This window comes from Thamnophis elegans, chromosome Z (assembly GCF_009769535.1).
Source record: "Thamnophis elegans isolate rThaEle1 chromosome Z, rThaEle1.pri, whole genome shotgun sequence".
In the NCBI taxonomy this organism is placed as follows: domain Eukaryota; kingdom Metazoa; phylum Chordata; class Lepidosauria; order Squamata; family Colubridae; genus Thamnophis; species Thamnophis elegans.
In genome coordinates this window covers 13843203-13865486 of record NC_045558.1, presented here as the reverse complement: position 1 = coordinate 13865486, position 22284 = coordinate 13843203, and the positions used below count along the sequence as shown (strand labels likewise).

At 37.8% G+C, this 22284-nt stretch overlaps 1 protein-coding gene across 3 annotated transcripts in view; it reads left to right on the top strand.

Annotated features, from left to right (window-relative positions):
* The window catches only part of DIP2C (disco interacting protein 2 homolog C), a 369519-nt gene that overhangs the window by 137997 nt on the left and 209238 nt on the right, over positions 1-22284 (top strand). The gene's annotated exons all lie outside the window — the stretch shown is intronic.

Genomic DNA, 22284 nt, shown 5'->3' with positions numbered 1-22284 from the left:
TAGACTGCTACCTTTTTGGGTGGGGTGGCTGTATTAAATTTATTGGTTAATCCCCCCCCCTTCCAGTCGCCCAATTTAGCAGAGGCTCATTATTGCAGATTGTGAGCAGTTGCTAATTATACCATTTATATTGTTTCAATGAGAGCAAGTTTGGTGTCGTGTTGAAAGGCGCTGAGGGATTTATCAATTTTAATTCTGCCTTAGGCACAGAAGCCAGCTGGGGAATCTCTCAGCCCTAGGAAGAAAAATGTTGCCAAGAAAACTGGGTGGCCTTGCCCACTTTTCGCCGGAAGTCAAACCTGTCTCAAAAGTTCAGGAACTGAAGAATAACGAGGAGTGTTATTGCATTTCATTTCACTGTTAATGAATAGTATTTCCTAACATGGTACTGTCCATATGTACTGGAATGACAGCCCATAGAATTCTATAATCATAATCTAATATATTTTGAAATTATCAAATTGAGGCAGTGTTTTTTTAATCTCAGAAAATGGGTGAACTTCAACCCGCAGAATTTCCACACATCTTAAAGTTGCTGATGTTGAGTTGAAGGAAGATTTATTCATGGTATTCATTTCTCCATTTTTTACTCTAGGTCTTTATGATTGCAAACCTCCATGCAAATAATTTTTTTTTTTTTACTGTTGATCTTAGCCAGTCATTTTGAGACAAATTGTTAGGTAAAAACATATAATGAATATTCTGTTTACCAAATATTGCTGCTGTATATATCTGTACAATCTATCCTCTGACATTACATACATGTCAGCTTTATTAAAAATTGCAATGCTTGTGAAATAAACAGCAATGGAACTAGCTTTTCAGATGTGAGATGTTGCTAAGGGTCAAAAGCATGAGGTGACCCCTCATTGACCTCGCTCCCCCCCAAGAATTTCAGTGGGTTTTAAAAAGATTTTCCTTCTCCTTCTGTTGAGATGCGCAAAATGAAGAAAGGATAGAAAGAAATATATTGTGCTTCATGAAACATTCTTCTCAGATATATATCATTGAAACATTATCTATTAACAACATACTTCTTTTGTTTTTTAAATTTTGAATGGTTGCCTCTTGAAATCTTTACACTGGATATAGCATTTCATATAATAGGCAGCGATTTTAACTGGAATAATATTTCATTTGAATTGCAGGCAGCAGCTCTTTCTATATGTAATTCCTCTTTGTACACCCAATTGTTGCATTGCTGTGTTTAGAATTTGTTTTTCCTTAGGTTTATGTGTTTTGCTATTAATTTTTAATTTGTAGGTTTGCCAGTAGAGCAATGATCAGTATTTAAGGAGCTATAAAAAGAGGCAGATCCCTCTCTGGAAAATTCACAATTGAAAACAGATGCTTAAGTCCCTAAAGACCGGTCAGTATGGTCATGGAAGGGTTAGAGGATACACCAGTCAGGAAGTGCTGGAAAAATGTAATTGTTTTTCCTAAAATAGAGCACATCAGCAGCACAAAACTTTACCTCACCCAAATGTCACAAAGTTTAGGATTAGGTAGTGATGAAATTTTACAATCATGTTCTCCACCCAAACAGATGGCACTGTAAAAACACATGATTAACAATTAATATGCCCGCCGCGAAGTTTAAGAGATGAATGTTAAAGGGTAAAAACTGATGGAGATTGAGATTTTATATCTGGTTGATAGTTGTGGTTCTCTGAATATTCTTACTTTCCTTGACTGAGGAAGGGGAAGAAGGATGGATGTCTGCATGAGCCCTGCACTGTGGCTCAAAAATTTCACATTCCTGCATAAATGAGGGAGTTAATTGAATTATTGTCCGTAGTGAGAAGTACGTACAATACGTAGCCATCAGAACAGATGGGTTCAGCAATCAACAGAACATTAAGTGTCTTTTGGAAAGCAGGATGTGATTGCCGGTGCTGCCAGCAAGCTTGATCAGCCATCACCAAGGAATCATATTGAAAGCTGCCAAGAAACTCAACAGGAGATGTGGAGATTTAAATTCAGGCACATTTGCAACGCTAGAGAGAGGCAGTCCTGATGAGGACTGTCAAGAAAGAGTTATAATGCAGTATTATCTTATCTTTTTACAGCAGGTCCATGAAATATCAAATTTTATATGGGGCTGGTCAGAGATGTGAACTAAAAATAGAGATACTGCTTTAATGTGTGGCAAAATCCAATATTCTAACATTTTCTTTGACTGAGCAAAACATAGCTGGAATGTCAGCTAGATGAAAACTATCCTGAATCTGAGATTTAGGGCAGGTGTTACTTTTTTATTTTTGTTATTGCAGCAGTGAGTGGGTTTTTGTGTTTTTATTCTAGCCCAAGAGTAGCAGTGGGGGAATGTCTGTGATATATGAGATGTTCCAGATTTATTCCAAAATGATGTTTTCCAATCCTCCCAATTTTGGTAGAGTTCTGCTCCCTGAATTCTCATTAATGACCATGCCAGTTGGAGAATTCTGGGATTTGAAGTCCACACGCATACATCCAAAATTGCTAAAGCTGGGGAGGAGAGGCTTAAAATAATAAAGTTATTATTATTATCTTAAAATGGCAGCTAATCACATTTTCTAATTTTTGTTGCATTGTTTGATAAGTTGACGGACTCCTGGACAGCTTTAAATGACTTTGGGCCTTGGGTTTTTCATCTGTGTGGCTGGACACAATGAGAATATGTGAGCATAAAAAGTACTTTCTGAAAGATGATATGTCTCCTGGCTTTTCAACTTCCCTTTATCTTGTTTTCTGTGATTTACGCAAATTTGACCCATTTGATGCTCAGTGGTGGTATTCAACAGGTTCTGATCAGTTCTGGAGAACCAGTAGCAGAAATTTTGAATAGTTCGGAGAACTGGTAAATACCACCTCTGACTGGCCCCACCTCTATCTATTCTCTGTCTCCCGAGTATCAGCTGATTGGGATGCAGTAATCTTCCCCTGGAGTGGGGAGGGAATGGAGATTTTACAGTATCCTCCCCCTGCTATGCCCACCAAGCCACACCCACCAAGCCACGCCCACAGAAACAGTAGTAAGAAATTTTGAATCCTACCACTGCTAGAGGTGAGCAAGTGGTGTTCAGTAGAGATAAAAGCACCAGAGTAGAAATCAGGAGACCATAAGTGGTACTCTTGCTTAAGGCACAAAGCTAGCTGAGTAACTAACTTTAACCACTTAGGAAAATATTGCCCCCTCCCCCAAAAATCACCAACCCTGTATGGGCTTGGTTCTTCTTGTTGCCAGGAGTCAAGAAAGACTTGAAGACACACTCACAAAATGCTCTGAAAGGCTTTTTTCCTGATTGGTATTTTAAGTCACGCAGACCAAAAGTATAAAAGTTTGTTCCTAAATCATAAAACAAAACTTTTCAACAGTTCCTAAAGTAATTGCATAAATTTAGTCAACTCAAGCAATTAAAAATGTTATATAGGTTAGTATATTTCTATCTTGCCTTTCTCTCACCATGCAGTTCAACAGCTCTTATTATTAATATTCTCCACAGATCTGTTTAGTTTCAAAGGTCACCCCCTCATAGTGCCTTCAAATTACATTTTGGGGTCTAGATATGACCGGAAACCTGCAAAGTTGGTGGGTGTTTCCTTAATCTTGGGTCTACTGTTGTGTTGTGACCAAGGGCAGCTTGGTTAGTAAAAATTTTCATGGGGACTTTTGTGTATTAATATAGCTTTTAATTCTGGGTAAAATGTTAGTGGTAAAGTAATGTATCCCAATTGTAATTAAACAAAAGAATTTGAAGGGTTTTCTAGTTATGTGTTTTTAAGCAATGTAATTTCTAGGCATCTGAAAAGAAGCAAGTTACGAGATTTTAGGCAGAATTTTAAAATTAATTTGCTGGAAGCCAATAATGGCTTCTTAGTCTCTTTAGGACTTTGAAAATTCTTATTTTTCAAAAAATTTATCAGTCATTACATCTGCTGAGAGATTCTTCTGTTTTACCCATGAAAGAGCTTTTTCTAAAAATATATGAGAAATACTATGATTTTTTTATAACTCTGATGTTTCCCACAGAAAAGCTATAATAACTGCACAAGAGAGACAGTTTAATATATTCACCAAAGGGCCACCAGACTGAATAAACCAATGATATATTTTATCTTAAAAATAAATAATAAATATTTTTCTATTTTAAACTGGATTCCTTAATTGCAACTTATGTGGCTTTTTGCAAATGTACAGCATGGTATAATTAGCTCTGGGCATATCCGATATTTTTCCCTGCATAATACACAATATTACACAATTTTAGAATACACAATATTATTCCAATTATCAGTAGTTTTACCATTGTGTGTGTTAGGTGAGCTTTTAAGAAGAAGAAAACTATGCAAAAGCTTAGTTTTTAAAACCTGTTAAATCTGTTGAACTCTGTTCTGTAAATAAGTTTTTCACACAAGCAGTTAAGGCAAACTATATTGCATGTTAAATATACCTTGATGGGTCATGGGATATGGTTTCATAAGGAAGATTCATCAGAAGGCTTTATGCAATTGATAATTGTATCTTGCATCTATTCAGAGTGGAGCAAAATAAATTGGAGATTTGGATATAGTCCATGGAGTTATTGAGTTTTTGCAACTGTCTAGGAAGTCTGGGGCATTAAACACATGTTGCTTCCTTTGAGGGGAAAAGAGTGAATCATCCTGAGCTTTGATATTTTTAAATAAACAGTTGTTTACATAGTTGTTACATAGAGAAACAACTCTCTATGTGCTAAAAATGATGATCTTAGTACCCCTAAGACCTCAATAGGAGGACAAACACTTTCAGTTTTTCCTTTTCTTCTTTTAAGAATAGTGACACATTACAAGGCTAGACAAGACTTGCTAGATTCTGGAACTGTTGCTAGGGAAATTAGGCAAAATGAAGAAGTTCACACATCACACAAAACCATAATATGGCTGGTTTGGTTTTGGTTAGAGTCAGAATGTAGGAAGCCATAGTTACACTATCCTTGATCGATGGCCGTTAAGCCTCTATTTAAACAACGCCAGCAGAGAAGACTCTACCATTGGCTGTGGAAACTTGATGCTTTTTTTGAACAACTTTATTGTTCTCTTTTCAAGCATTGAACATGTTCCTGTGGTTTATTCATTCCTTCTAAGTTTTTTTCCTTCCAGTTGCCTTATCAGTTGCTGTCCTCTGGACAACCTCCAGCTTTTCAACATCTTACTTAAAATGTTGCAGAACGAGTATTTCATGCTTAGTCTGACCAACCCAGAATCAGGATCTTCATTTGATCTTAACAGAATAACTGAGTTGGAAAGGATCTTGGAGCTCTTTTAGTCCAACCCCCTACACAAGCAGGAGACTATTTTAGACAATTGACTTTCCAGTCTCTTCTTCAAAACCTTTATGCATCTCTATGATCATAAAATTGGGCGTGACTCATTTAACAACCTTGATGTAATAGTTTAACAACAGTAAGTGATGACTTAGCAACAGAAGTTCCAACTACACTTGTGTTCATATATCAAAACTCCTCGTATCTAAATAAAGCATAGGTGCTCAGTGTTATTTTTCCCCACAACAGCAATCTCGCAAGGTATGTCTGAGCTTGGCTACCAAACTCACTCAGTGAGTCTCTGCAGCTTACTTTGCATAAGACTTAAATATTTCTGTTTGTATGCCAATGTTTTTTTATCATCCCCATCACTCTGGCTATCATTCTGTTCTATCCTTGTGCTTCCCGCAAATTTGATAATCTTATTTTTTAACCCTCCATCCAAATCACTCATAAGTCTAGTAAATGTTCTGGGACAGTACAGATAGTCCTTGACATATGGCCACCATAAGCCCAAAATTTCCATTGTTAAACAAGGCAGCTGTTAAATATGTCAGACCCCATTTTATGATATATTTTTTTGCAATGGTTGTTAAGCAAATCATTGTAGTGGTTAAGGGAATCATGGTTCTTAAGTGAACCTGGCATTCTTCATTGACTTTGCTTGTAGAAGCTCCCTGGGAAGGTTGGGAATGACAATTCCAGGACTCCCAGGATGCTGCAATCATTGTAAATACATGCCAGTTGCCAAGCAACAGACATTTGATAACGTAGCAGTGCGGATGCTGCAAAACCAGTGCAACAATACTAAGTATGAAAATTGATTGTAAGTCATTTAACTTTGAATGGTCACTAAACAAATGTTTGCAAATCGAAGACTGCATGTATGAACAGACTATGAAAACTACATGATTTGATGTTGTGTTTTCTATTTTTCTTTTACTACTTCTTTTTAGGGAGAACTCAGGATTTTAGTTACAAGTGCTTTGGGCCATAGAACGTTTTCTAATTCTAAATTTTCCTTTATTTCATCAAATAAAGCTTCCAGCATTCCAAACCAGAGACATATGATGCTTGTTTGTGGCAAAAAGCTAAAGAAGAAAATAAATCAACTGATTTAATCATAGTGTTATAAACATACCAGAAACTTCTTGCTCCCTGAAATTACACCTCTAGTCTTGCTGTATAAATGTAAAAACAACATTCAAATCACATTCATCTCATGCCTCTTTGTGTGTGTGTTTTGTGTGTATCCATTAACCATGCCCACTTAGTATTTTTGATTTGGCCATCAATACTGAATTATTGTGTTCTGTGCTTGTTTAACCTATGAATGTTAGCTCTCTCTTTGGCACCATTCCATGATATAAAAAGGGGATTGTTAGCCATTCTCCTACACAACAAGGATGCTGTGAGGAAGATTATTATTTTCAGTAGCTGGAAAGAACTGTGTGTTTCTGGCAGCCCTTTAAGAATAGGAAAAAAAAAAAAAACCTCAGGTGAGCGCAAAAAAGTGGAATGGAGAGAAATAAGCAATTTATCCAAGAAACAGTTATTGCCTGCCGGCAGCAAGGCTGGGTAGGGGGCGGGAGGGGGAGCTTCCTATTCTTCCAGAAATGGCAAACTTCCCTAGGCATGTATCAAAGTGATAATTGAAGCATAACAAAACAAACTTCTGAAAGAGAATCTCTGCATGAAAGAACTTGGAGGGGGTGGTGGAAGATTCTAGAATGTCAAGGAGCATATCCCACATCAAACATAGCATCTTTGCATTTTGCAGATGGAACAGCTATAGATATAATTTTCTCAAACGTTTTCTGCCCCAGGGTTAGAAGCTGCAAAATCTGGATATTGGGGGTGGGGTGAGGGGCTGTTTGAAAAAAAAAAAAAAACCATATGATCGATCAGCTTGGGGTTGCAGACTCCAAGGAGGTTATTTGGGGGTTTGTTTCATATTTCATTTTAAACATGATTTGTCATTTGGTCGTTTTCCTGAAATATTTTCATTGTTAAGGTGCAAATAGTTCATTATAGACAGTCCTCTTTATCAGTTTCCGTTGATAAGTAAGACAATTGTTAAGTGAATGTTGTCCCATTTTGCAACCTTTCTTGCTAAATGAATTGCTGCAGAGGTTAAATATGTAACACGAAATTGTTAAGTGAAATTGGTTTTCCCATTGACTTTGCTTGTTAGAAGGTGATCACATGACCCAGGACACCCCAGGTGATCACATGATCACAGCAAACCCCAGGGGATGGTTTTGCATGGGCACCTGCCACATGCACAAATGGAGCTTTGTGCAATTGTGCACTTACCCACTTCTTGTGTGGACTGGTTCCCACTGAATCACAGACTGGTACCGGGCTACCGACCAGGGTTGAGAACCCCTGCTTTAGATGGTCATGTGTGTTGCTTCACTTACTTTGAAATATAGAAAGGTATTCCTATTCTATGGAGATCCTCATTCTGAGTGGGACATGGGTTGGTGCCTGAAATTCCCACTGAGTTGATTTTATAGAAGAAAGATAACCATCAAAATGTTCTAGATAATTTTCCTGGGAAGAAAATTCCATAGGATGGGGGCTCACTTGATAGGTCTGCTTTATACACCCTGTCCAGTTTAACGGGCCCCAAAATAATAGCAGACTTATTTTTGTGTCTGAAGTCAATCTGTGTTTCTGCAACAGTGCAAAGCTCTAGAGCATTATGACATGATTATTTGAAGACATGGTCAACATTTTCAAGTTGAGTAAATTGTTGACAAAAATATTCCCCCTTTTTCCAGTTTTACATCTCCGCCCCCGAGAGAGAGAGAGAGAGAGAGAGAGAGAGAGAGAGAGAGAGAGAGAGAGAGAGAGAGAGAGAGAGAGAGAGAGAGATACAATAAATAGGTAGGTGTTTTTCATCCTCCCCAGGCTCCAAAAAAGCTGTGCGCACACAGGGGTCATGGTGCGGGGGGGCATTAAATTATGGGTGTGGGCACATGTGCTTTTGGCACCCGAGATGTTGCCATCACTGACATAGCACAAGCTAACAATTACATTTTATCTGCAAACTATCTTGAAGGCACATCATTAGCAAATTGAGGCATTCCACTATCTCAATATTTCTAAATGGGATGGTACCACGTGGAGAAAGATAGTGTCATCTGTTGACGTTAAATGTTTGCTTTTGTTAAAAACAGTCAACAGACTTGAGGACTATTTTCAAAATAGGGCTCTTTTGTTCAGATATATTGATAACATAAAGTTTGAGTCATTCCTGATGTAACCTTGACATGGTTGTGTTTCCGGAATTTAAATTGGATGGTTAATAGGTCCAAGAAAGAAAATATCTTTTTAGCATTCTTAGGTTTAGTATTTTAAAAAAATGTGCACTCCTGTTGAACAGATTTTTATTGCGATCAGGAAAATTGTTTAGCAATGTTTTGCACTTGGTATGGATTTTAAGAGACTCTTAATCTTTGCACCTGGATTAGACAAAGATCATCCTGTCAACTGATAGCAAGTATAACATGAAATGGCCAGATTGATGCATACGGTAGTTATTTTACTTATCCTGATACCTTACAAAACATGACTAATTAACCTATTCCATATGTTCCTAAAGACAGATCTACAAGTGAACTGGAGTGATGGAGGTGACCTCTGAAAAATGAGAATTCCTATTATTTTATTTGAACTCATGCTGGGATCAATATAGAATTGGCCTGTATTTTTACTTTATGTACAAACCAGTGGAAGATGGATACTCTAAAATCTTTTCTATTTCAGTGGGACTTTTGACTATTTACATACCAGAAGTTATCAGGGAACTAACCAACAAGTAAATACCAGACAATGTTGGCTGGTATTTATGCGGCTAAGTAATCGTCCATACAAACATTTGCTTCACAAATCTGTGGGTGCCATTCTCATATTCCGTAGCTAAGGCAATCAGCATGCTGAAGGAAAAGGCTATTTGAGGGTCAGGTATTGATTTATAATGATAAAGAACAGATTTTGAGTAATGACATTTCATTATTGAGTAGCAGTTAATTACTGTTTTTCACTTCTGGCACATCAAAAATACAGGATGAGCCAAATGGCTTTGCAAAGTGTAATTATTGCCATTTTCTAAAATACTTAGGTGGGTGGACCTTTCCTTTTATGTTTCTAGCAATCTTTAGGATTGAACAAAACAATAATATGTAATTCTTTTGTTCATTACTTAGGAAATGGCTTTTTATGTATGTATGTACATGTATTGGAATTTGTCAAACAAAAATGAGAACAAGAACAAGAGAATAAAGTACAAGTGGGTGAAATGTACCACCATCAGTGGGGGCTTCCAATATTTCTGAAGTGCTTTGAATGCCCGCCCCCCAGGAATGCTCCCTTAAAGATTGCAATAATTTCTAGTGCAAAGATGGCAACCAGAACCAAGTCTCTAATCAAAATTATGAAGATAAATTATCTTTTTTGATTGGTTTTGTAAATTATGGACCAAACGTTACAAATTATAGTCACTGTAGAAGCTAGTGACTAGTAGAATGTGTTAATAAACATTGAATTACAATACTGCACTTTTTTATATGTACTATGTCTCATAGAGTGCAGAGTCATTCTAATTTTAAAGTGAGTTTATTTGGCATATTCACATTTTTGAAACAGTAATATGTGTTTAGAAGTTTAAGTACCTGATTCAAGCATGAGGCAATTCTGGTTTTCAATCATGGAATTCATGGAATATATTTTCACCTGATAAATCCAGGTAAAGTTTCCTTAAAGTAGAATAAAGTAATCTCAAGAGTTGGGGTTGTTGTTGTTTTTTGGCTGCAATTACGTACAGCAGGAAGATAAAAGTTAATTTTTATGGCTTTCCAATCTTATCTAAGACCTGACCTTCCCTTGAAGATGTACATCCAAATACTAATTAGGAGACTCCCGTCAAGCATTTCAAGGTTGTTTAACTTCTCAAAGCATGTTGTAGGAAAGGATCTTAAGTCTGGCTCTGCTTTCTTTAGAAAAACAGAGATATCACTTTGGCACCTGCTGCCACAATAGATATGAAAACAAAACAAAAAGAGCAGAAAGTAAACTAAGAGCGATTTAGACATAGAAAAGCAGGAAAGTTGAGAATAATGGACCCCTGAACAAAGAAGTGTTTCCGGACCTCATGGCTGTCAGGCCACATTAATTGCTGGTTCTTCGGGAGACTCCCTCTAGAGACTTTGTGCTCAAAACAAAGCAAGTCTTTATAGTTAGACCAGGCGTATTATGTCCATAAAAGGAGCCACAAAGCTATCTAGATATTGTGTGAAATCAGTCAGTGGCAGATGTCCACTGCTTTATGGTTAACCAATTGTCATGGAGGTATTGACTTACAACCATTTTAAGCAATCATTTGAAGTTACAACAGCAATAAAAAGTGACTTGCCTCTTACTTCCTAACACTTATAACCATATTAGCATTGCCATCAAAATTCAGTTGATTGACATCTAGCATGTATTTATGATGGTTACAGTGTTCCGGGGTCATGTGATCACCATTTGTGACCTTCCCAGATGGTTTTTGAAAATGAAGTTAATGAGGGAAAGCGGATTCATTTAATGACCATGTGATTCTTTTAACAATTTAGCGATTTGCTTAACAACTATGACAAAACATAGGGGGCCACTCATAGAATTGTTTTGCTTAGCAACAGAAATTCTGTGTCATTTGTGATCATATGTGAAGGACTACCTGTAGTGCTGATGGCTTGGTATGATATGATAGCAGTGTTCCAATATTTGAGAAGAGTTCAACCTATTTTCCAAAGTACATGAAAGCAGGAGAAGAAGTAATGGATGGAAACTAATCAACTAGAGATTCCACCTGGAAATAAGAACAAATTTCCTGATGAACAATCCATCAGTGAAACAACTTGCCTTCAGAAACTCCGTCACTGGAGTTTTAAAGAACACAGTCAGTCATTCATCTAAAATGGTATAGGGCAGTGGTAGCTAACGCTTTTGTCCTTGTGTGCTGAAAGTGTGCGTGTGTGTAGGACCATGCACATGCATGCCACATCCATAATACAATGTGTGTGCGACACCACCATGCGCCCCGCCCCTTAGGTATATGTGTGCAATCACCCCATGTTTCCACTTCCCCTGGGCATGCACACGCAACCCCACCCTGCAATCCATTTTGGGCCATTTTAGCAGGCTTCCGGGGACCAAAAATGGGGCATGCGAAGGGAATGCAACACTCCTGATGCTCCCCCACGCATGCATGCATGACCTCCCCAACCCGTGCATGCACGTGCATCTGCATGCGCAGCACAGACTCAAAAATCAGCTGGCCAGTGCGAGGTGAGCATACATGCGCGGTGGAGCTGAGTTGGGGTGACGGCTCACGTGCCTGTAGAGAGGGCTCCATGTGCATCCATCACAGGTACAGGGTCTCCTACTTGAACATGATGTTGGACTAGAAGATCTCCAAGGTCCCTTCCAACTCTGTTATTCTGATCCCATCCCAGTATTCTTTCCTTCCTTGGGGAAGAGATGTATGCCTCTGTGGAAGATTTCAACTGATTATTTGCAAAGAGTGCATATGTTATTTAAAATTAGACAAAGTGATTTTTCCCCCTCTAATAATATTAAAAACTGGCATTTTGTCTTCACCTTCAAGATACTAAGTATCTCTTGTTAATTTGGAGGTGGAGGATAATACCTGAATGTGCGTAACCTTCAGTTAAGAAATTTGCTGTTACTGATTTAGGATGGTTTTATTGTGTGCATGAGTTACATTATTTTAGGCAATGTAATAGTTTTTCTTGTCTTCCGATTTATTTCAGTTTCACACAGGAACATTTATCAACCAATGTCCATTCATTTCTGCTCTAAGATATATTATTGGGCTCTCGGGAAGAATTCTGGGGGAGGGAAATCCACCAAGACTATTGCATTTTTCTGACATATCTTCGAATGAAAAGTGTACTGGAGTGTTACGACTGAAAACTCAAGGAAGTAATAAACCCTCTGAAACCTCTCTGGCTTTGGCTATCTAGAGGACCTGAAAAATTACCTGGGAGATGCTTTCTGTATCTTCTGCAATCAAGAGAGTGGGGATAAAACGAAAAAGTGCTATTATTCAGATGGTCTTAATTCCTAGAGGGAGGATAAATAGTGTAAAGTGCTTTTTGGCTGGCAGGGAAGCTCAGGCAAATAAAATACATTCCATCTAATGCCCAATTTAAAAGATGACTGGAGACAGAGAAGCCTTTTGGCTCTGATCAGTCACTCCAGTTCAGTTTGTGATATACTTTGGATATCATCAAAGGCTAAACTTGTATTTTTCAGGAGGGATGTCAGCCTCTCCACAGTGGTACAAGAACTTTGCTGTAAGTTGATATGGGGCAGGGATCAACAATCATTTGTTTGTTGATCTCTTCTGTATTAAGATTATTTTAGAGCTAAAAAAAAGATTGTGCATGACCCAAACCTTTTGAGCAAGACGATTAACTGATTATATTTCTATTCTAATGTCAGGGTTCCAAGTAGCACCCCCAACGAAAGAAAACTCTGAGGCTTGAAGTTCTTCAAAGTTCCATTTTATTAGAGATGTCATATTGGCACATCTAGGAAAACCTGAATCTGAAACGTCTGGGTTTTCCTCACCCAAAAAATGGTCAAAGATCTATCCCCTGCACCCACAAGTCCATCACGTGGTCCAATGAATTCACCATCTCAACTGGAGACACCCCCTAGTCACTCCCATCCTGGTGCACGTCAAATGAACTTGGCTCCCAGAGAAAGGAATGTTGTTATGGTTAATCCTTCACCACCCCTTGTAATCCCTCATCCCATTTTCTCAGGTACTACATGTGGCAGCTCTGAAGCTCCAACGGAAAAGATGGCTTTCAGGGCTAACACCTAGCTTTTTTCTCATTAGCTCAAGAACATATGGATGGGTTCCTCCACGATTTCCTTCTGGTAGTCTTGTGGGTTGGTTTATGGAATATCTATTAACTGCTACACAGAGATCAACCTGAGAGTTCATGCTTCAACCTACGGCTTCACCATACTTTCCCTTTTATCTAACAGCCAAGAAGAAATAATGTCAATGTAACTCACGTTACTCCCATAGCTTACTCTAGTCATACTTCCAGGACAGGGCCATGCTGTGCTATTGTGTACACAGCTCTTCCATGTGATGTGTAAGGCAGTGGTTGATGGTTTTCTCTGACACAAATCTAGACGTCATCCATCATAGGAAAAGCCATCACCAATCTGCACACAGATTGTATGATGGGATACTTGTTACATGATCTGGGCACTTTTTTCTCTTTTTAGATTTTAAAATTGATCTTTCTTGACTGCAAAATAGAAGTCATCTTAATTTTTGCCAGCTTACGTAGAGTGGCTGCATAAGCTTTCTTGAAGCAAATAAATCTAGAAAGGGATTTTGATATAGGTCAGAGACAGAGGTGGGTTGTTGCCGGTTCAGCCTGGTTCAGCCAAACTGGTAATGGCGACAGCAGGAGACTCCGCCCACCTGCCCATGCATGCACAGAAGCGCTGTGTGAGCGTGTGCGAGCACAAGCATGAACAAACCAGTAGTAAATTGATTAGCAACCCACCACTGATCAGAGAAGGGTTTTGTGGGGTAGTTTTGGAGTATTTGCCATTTCTGCAAAATAATAGACCTATCAGTTTATCTATCAACCTCTAGATGGCAGCAAAGGATTAGAATTTTTTTATATGTCCTGGCTGCTCTCTGGTGGTCATCCAAATGTGTGCAGCTGAAATGCAGCTGCTGAATAAATTTTGCTGAAGAGCTGGACTGTTGTGTCAAATCATACAGTAGCATATATACAACTTCGATAATTCCATACCTATACTAGTTTAGAAAAGAAAGAGTCAGAATTCTCTGAGAACAACATTAGACAAATGCATAATAGCAAAGGCCTTTCAATTAAATCAGAAATGGGTTATAAATTTTAGTTCATATTCTTCAGGTCAACCCATCAACCTTTAGCTAACCTGTTGAGAAGAGAAGAGAAAAGCAAGACCCCAATAGTACTACGAACAAGCACCAAACCAAGACCAGTCAAAATAACATTGTCCCACAGCAGATCTGTCAGACTAAATATAGTCAAGGAAATTGATGCCCTTGTTTGCTTCTCATCAAGCCTCTTTTATGCCTCATGGATTTGCCAGAGGGGAAGTCTTCCATTTTCTCATGAATGACAATATTTTCATGCTGGAACACCATCAACCAGCTTCAGGCCTCCTTCACAGAGTCATGCTAGAGATGAAGGGTTGGTTGTGGGAACATATTCTCCGCAAATGATAGATGGACATCTTTTATGATGCAGAAATTATGCTTTGTGAATGAGCTCCATGTGCTTAATTTTCAGATTGATTGTATGTAGTATTACTAATTCCTTTGTGCAGTTTAAACCATTCTTTGCATCTAGGAAACCTTTCTTCTTTCTCTTCCCCACCCACTTAAAACTAGTTTGATTTATTTAAAGTACATTTAATTTTCTTACATTTATATTCTGCCTTTTCATTGAAAGCTCAAGGCAATGTATGTGTGAATCTTTTCTTCTATTTCAACAATAATAAGTGTGTGAGATAAATTGGACTGAGAAAGAGAAGCTAGCCAAAATCAACCAAGAAGTTCTTATGCTTAGGTGTGTTTTCAGATGCCTCTGGTACCATTTTATTCTTCCTAATTGTAGATAAAAGTAAGAGCTCAGCTGATACAAATTGGATTCCTGCAGGTATAAAATTGTGTCAGAGTGGCTACTAGTTATGGTGACTAGTATTTTTCCCCATATCAGTCAGAATTAAGCAGTCTCTACTCTTCTTCCTAGAAGGAGTCCCTCACTCCTGCGATTCCAAACTATCACCCATCATAGTTTGGTTTGATTTTATGTTGTATGAATCCAGAAAACTGTGGCTTATTCTACAAACAATGGATAAACAAACCATTGATGTAGGAATCTAGATGTAACATGACCCTCAGTACCATTTGTTATGAAAATTAAGTAAGAAGATAATACTTTGCTTGTCCTTTCTTCCCAAAGATCTTGTTCAATGGGAAAAATCTATGGGAATGGAATATTGGCTTAGATAAGCAGTTCCGTGACATTTTTCCACGACATCTTTTTTAATGTTATGTATCCAAGGAGATAAACCTATGTAAAGTAAGCTGCATAAAATTACTCCTGATAAAATAATTAAAGAGGAGCCTCTTCTTGATCGTTTGATATTTTACATAGATACTAGCTGAAGACTCCCTAGAATAAGAATGAAACCTTTCCAATGGACAAAATCGGATACAATTGTAGTTGGGTATGTAGTATGTGTTTATATAAAAAAATGGGTCAGTACATTAACAAAATGTGGAAAGACTGGCACTAGTGAAATATTGATCCAGATGGTGCTAAGTAGAAAATGTGGTTACAGCACATTAGTTTTTGTCTCCATGGTAATGCTAGTTTGACAGGTTTAGATATTTAGATCTGCAGTGCAGTGCTCAGCACAATGTAATATTAAATAAACCTTTATTTATGCAGTCTATTGGTGAGAAGTACATCATCAACATATATATGTATATGATATATCAGACACGCCCAAAACTACTTACGACTCACTTCTAAAGTTACGGCTGCTGTCATTCGCTCTCCGATGGAGGTACTGCCTCCATCTCCCACACCGGGTCCCCAAAGATCTTAGGCCTGCTTTCCACCCAACTGAGACCAACATCCCCCTCCTCACTTACGTTTCGTAGTAGATCCCCAAAGCTCAGGAGATCATGGTAGACAGGACACTCTGTTTCTGGTCACATGGCACAATCCAAGACTGCCATTTTTCAAGTGCCAATTGAATTGTAGCCACTAGGAAGATGGTGGCTACTTCCAGGCATGTGCCATATGGAGCATCTTGCTTCGCTTCGCTAATGCAAGTTTTGCAGCATTCTGCAGCATTCTGGCAGGCTCCATTATACTCGTAAGTCAAGGACTACCTTTAATTCTGCAAATGTGTAGAATAGGTATGTGTTTGGCTCCACACATGCCAATGGTCCATAGATGTACTTGCTAGGTCATTTATATGCTGCCTGGAAAATGAATGGATTGAAGTCCACGATGGATATAATAGATATTGGAGTGAAAGGTATATGGATGTAAAGTTCGTAAGAATCAGCCTTGAATTTTATAGATGTGCTATATGGTTTTATGCATACTTATTTCTATAATCAGGGCTGATTTTTTTTCAGCGCAGCTTCCTTTTAAAGAAGGCTGATAAGAATGGTAGCTTTCACTTAACTTTGGTTGGTTGGTTTAATTATTGTGAAGCAACATAAGATTGACATAATTCAGCCTAGGAATTTTAAGCAGTTATTATAAAAAGCCTTATTCAAATATTGCTTAGTATTAACAGAAAATATCTTATTAAAACAGCAATTTTAAAAAGCTCAGCTGACCTGATCCTGAGAATTTTAATATGCAATTTCCCAATGAATCTTTTCAGGATATTTCATCCTTTCTTTTTTTTTCTAAGTTTTTTTATGTGGGAGATCTCCGCGAAGTGTGCACTTTATTTGGGTGCATTGGTGGGATTCAAATTTTTTTTTACTACTAGTTTTGTGGCCGTGGCTTTGTGGGCTTGGCAAGGGAAGGATACTGCAAAATCCCCATTCCCTATCTACCCGACTAACCTACTTTCTAGCTCCATTCTCCTGTTCAGGGCAAAAAAAGAAAAAAGGGTGGGAGGCAGCTAGGCCAGCCTATTTGCCGGTTCTCCGAACTACTCAAAATTTCCGCTACCAGTTCTCTAGAACCTGTCAGAACTGGCTGAATACTACCTCTGACTTGGATGCTGGTCAAGGCGATGAGAACCACCACTTGAGCCCATTTCTAAGTGAGACGTATTCAGTCTAACTAATAATGCGACATGGACATTTAATATCCTAGGTCTAGAAACAGACTTTGAAGCATTTGATATATCCTGCAAAGCCACTGCAAAATTAGTTGTATCGTAATTTTTAAAAAAGTTTTTGAATGTCAGAGAAATCATTGTGTTAATTCTGTTCTGTTGTTTAAATTGAATTCAACTACATTTAGTTTTTCTATCTTAATCCTGGCCGTTTTTAGGAAAGCATCTTTGGCATGCCACACCAGACCATGTGTGATCTTTGGCTTGAAATAGATTGTGTACCTTTGCAGTGGTACCATCTGTGTGCTAATAAATGTTGTCTGACATTGTCACCACCCAGAGGACATAGAGAAAAGTCAGTTCATGAAGTCGCAAAACAAGGCTTAACTGAGATTAATAAATTGCAGACAAAGAAGAGGGATCTGAGAAGGGATTTTTAAACAGCTGTACATCAAGAGAGTGTAAGCACGAAGGTAATGGATTAGAAGAGACATGCCTTCTAAACTCTCTTGAAAATAATTTAAGGTTGCAGTTGTGTTAGGCTTTTGTTTGCCATGCAATAAATGTAGCTTTCAGTTGCATTCGTTGCATGTAGAATATTTTCCTCATCATTATCATGGATGAAAACTTTTTAAATAATTGTGATGAAAGGCACAATTCATGGTAGTAGACAAGTGTATTATTATTATTATAGAGTCCTCAACCATTGACTCTAATGGAGCCTGCCCATTATGGTCACAAGAGGTTATGGTCGTTAAATGAGGCGACCACATGGTTGTGTAGCTTACTGATCCTCATCCCTACTCTCCCTGTGGCTGTTAAGTGGAGCACAGGGTGACTCTTGGGTGGGGGCAGCCCTGGGAGGCCTTCCTTCTCTAATGTGATGGAAGCAGAGCAGGCTGCTTTGTCTCTTGGCCATATAGCTCTGTCCCAGAAGCAGGCGGCATTTTGTGAAGTGTGCCCACTCTGAAAATTGCACCTGTTTCTGGGATGCATCACAGCCTACTTCCTTGCCTCACACAAGCTCTGGCGGTCCGGAGATCTCCCAAAGGTAAGTATACAATTAGTGACAGTGTGTAGGGAAGAAGGTATGGGATCCAGTGAGGTGAGAAGCTCAACCAAGACACTATTAGTTGTAAGAATGAAAGGGATGCTGCAGTGGCTATAGCCTCAAAACCGGTTCATAAATATCTTTTTTTGGGGTGGGGGTGGGTTGTCATAATTTCAGGTGGTTGCTAAGTGAGCAGCTGTATGTCCAGAACTATCAGTATGTGCTATAGGATGTTTCTTACCACAGTCCCACCAAAAAAATCATTGATTTTAGAATAGCTGGCTGATTTTTGACCAAATTATCTCATTTCATAATCATATTATTTTGTTTGTCTTATTTGATACGTTAATTGTAGCCTCAGTTTAGCACCCAAAAGATATATTTCAATGTTTCAAAACATTGTCTGGAGATTTATATGAACCACGATTTGTATAGCTAAGCTGGGAATTTGGAGAGAACTGTGAATGAGTACCATAGGTGTTATTTGTTTGTTAATCACAGCATGAGATGTTCATTATTCTTCTGGGTGTTTTTGTTTGATTTTTTTTTTGTCTTCTCTCCTTTCCCCTATGGAAACTTTTAAGCCCATTTGAGTCTTCCCCCAAGCATGTGGTTTTCAGATGTGTAGGACTACAGCTTCCCAGCATTGTCACTCACCCATGATTGACCCAGATGAGTCTTCCCCATAAAAATGTCCTCAAATGTTTCCTCCCAGAATTCCTAGTAAGAATTAACCACTGCTGAGAATTACATCTGGAAAATGCCCTGGTTGGGAAAAATAAATCTCAATGGAACAGCAGGATCTTGAAATTATCTGCCTAAGGATACCAGACAGATGAAATAAAAGCAAGATGGTTGAAGTGTTGCTAGTTTTCTATTATGTGTTTCAGAAGCTTTGCTCTATTCTTTTTCTTACCTATTGTTTCCAAATCTGTGTTCTTTCTCAGTCTTTCTAGTTTTATTCCGTCTGTCAGGGAATCCTGCTGGAAAATCTTACTACAAGCTGTCCCTTGAATCCTGATGGAAGATCTTACTACAAGCTAGTAAGCTTGCTTTGTAGTAACTTCATGTTGGAGTTCATTCTTTGCAAGTTGAAAATCCCATGTTCAATCCCTAGTATCTCCTCTTACCAAGAACAGTAGGAGCAAATCATAAGAAGTTATGAGAATGATGAGCTATTGCCAGCCAGCATAATTAGTCTTGTCTGGAGGGACAAAATAGCTTGACTTGGTGCAATAAAGTACATTTGTATCTATGTCATATCGTTGCTTTGAATAATAAAAATAGAATATACCATATTCGTGTTTAATATGCTTGGGACAAAGTAACAAAGCAGAAGGATCAAGGAAGACAATATAATTATAATAACTGATGATCCAAAACCATAATCATATTTCGTGCGTGGAAGAAACAATTCTGTTTTTTTTCTGTCGGCAATTCATTGCAATTTAAGTATTTAAAGAGAAGGCTATGAATGCTTTTTCCTGGATGTCTGGAGATTATGAGAATTCAAATCAAGACATCTGGAAGATAATCAGGATGGAGAAGGCTGGAAAGTTTTGTCACCCCAATCCTCAGCATTAGCATTTTTTTTCCTTTATAACTTAAGTTTTACCATGTGACAAGGTTGCACGAGCTACCATTTTTAAACAAGATAAAACAAGACTGGACTCCTGTTTACTATCTGAATAGCTGCTAACACCCTTATTCCTGCTGACACATCTAATCAGACAAGGTGACAAAATGCAATGCAGTAGCATGTGATTCTCCCAAAGCAAACTCTTACAGCATTTACTACAGTCCCCTCACATACACAAACACAAGCATTGTGGTTAGTCTCAACTGATGGCATTTATGTTGGCAAGGATACTGGATGTTTTGAAAGATTCTTGGCTTTTCAGAAATGTAACTGTTAATCACTAAACTTGATGAAAAGTATGGAGGTCATGAGAACACAAAATGTTGACATGTCATCCCAGAGTGACAGTTCTTCTGCAATATTAACAAGAAATTTATTTTGAATAACTTTCATTCTAAAAGAGATAAAGAAGGGTAAAAATACTTGGGATCAGAATTAGTGGAGGATTTAAAGGAAAACTCCATAAATCATGTGTGATAGTTGAATAAACGGTCATATTATTTTATATATATCTCAAAATACCTGTGAATGCTATCTGCAAATGCATACATGCTGGTGATATGCTATTTTATTACAAAGAATTCTTAACATATGGGGCAACTCATTTTATACAGTGGTACCTCGGTATTTATTGTTAATTGATTCCACAAGGCCCAACAAGTACCAAAAATGATAAGTATTAAATAATTTTTCCCATAAGGAATAATGTAGTGAGTCAGAAGGCAGCCAAAACCAACAAGTACTATCTTGTACTAAACAAATAATGAATAATGGGACAAAATTTTCATGACAGAAAGCATTGAGCACCAAATTGAATGAGTTTTAAAGTAGTTAAAGTAGTTAAGTACCACTGTATTTTAAGATTCATTAGCTATTTTTTCCACTACTTTCTTTTAAAACCTCATGAGCTTCCAAATATGATAATTTATGTAGATTGTAAGTCTTCAAAATGTCACAGAACCTTTAGTGCAAAGTACTTGTTTAGAAATTGTTATTATTATTATTTTATATGTCAGAGGAACCTATGCAGATGAATTGTCTGGAAGTTGAGTCATGGCAACTGGACTTCTGTATATTCATTATAAGTTTTATTTATTTTTTCCATACTAGAACTGAAGGTGATGTGTGTGATTTTCACTCTTATCATGCTCTGATATATGGCAGTCCCATTCAAATTCAATATGGTTACTGCAGCATGTGTTGGACTAAAGTAGGCATTGCTGACCAGAACCAAAGAATGATTATTATGCCATCAAGTCTATGTCAGCTCCTACTGAAAACATATATAGATCTTCTCCATCTTGTCCCAAACTGACTCTTCAGATTTCCAAGAACTTATTCATTACTGCAATAATTAAGTTGATCCAGTCTGCTGGTGAATCCTTCTCTCTTTCCTTCCACCATTGTCAGTATGGTATTATAGACACTCTCAAGAAAACTAAGTCTTTGCCTAATGGGTCCAAAATACAATCGTATTTTGAAATAATTTGAACCAGATCATTTGTGCCTTGAGTGAGAACTGATTCATTCTGTGATCAGTCTGTTTTCTTGACAATCCATATTATTTTCAGGAGTCTTCTCCAACACCAAAAAAGCATCAATAATCTTCAAAGTCTAATTTTCAATTCCACAGAGTATCATAAGGAATAGGGCAGCCTTATATAGAGTGCATAACACAGTCCATTCAGAAGATGATCAGGGCATGAATTCATAGAATAGAATAGAATAGAATAGAATAGAATAGAATAGAATAGAATAGAATAGCAGAGTTGGAAGGGACCTTGGAGGTCTTCTACTCCAACTACCTGCCTAGGCAGAAAACCCTACACCACTTTAGACAAATGATTATCCAACATCCAACAGTAGAACTTCCTGATCAAGGAACAGTTGCAATTGGCATACAATATGAAGTGTAACTAAATGTCGTCCTAGCCACAACTGCTACTTGCTTTTTCAGCAGGAATCATGAATACAGAACTTTATCCAGATTGCACACCTATTGTCTGTTTCGGGCACTGCATTTAGCACCAAAGTTCGTAAATTCCCAAATCTGAAAGGATACACATTTCCCAAAACCACTCAATCTTATCAGAGTTCAGCTGAACTCTGTTGAAAGTCAGTCGTAAAGGGCAGAAACTATCAAACATTTCAATATATTGCCCTTGTCTTGCAACTATTCCTTTAGTGACTTTTCAAAATTACAACAGCACTGAAAAAAACTGACTTACAACTGTTTTTCCACATTTATGATTGTTGATCATGGACAGATTATCAGAATTGGACCCCTGGCAACTAATTCATATTTATTATGGCTGTAGCCTCCCAGAATCGTGTTTTGCAATCTTCTGACATGCAAAATCAATTTACTTCACAACCATGTTAGTAACTTAATCCAT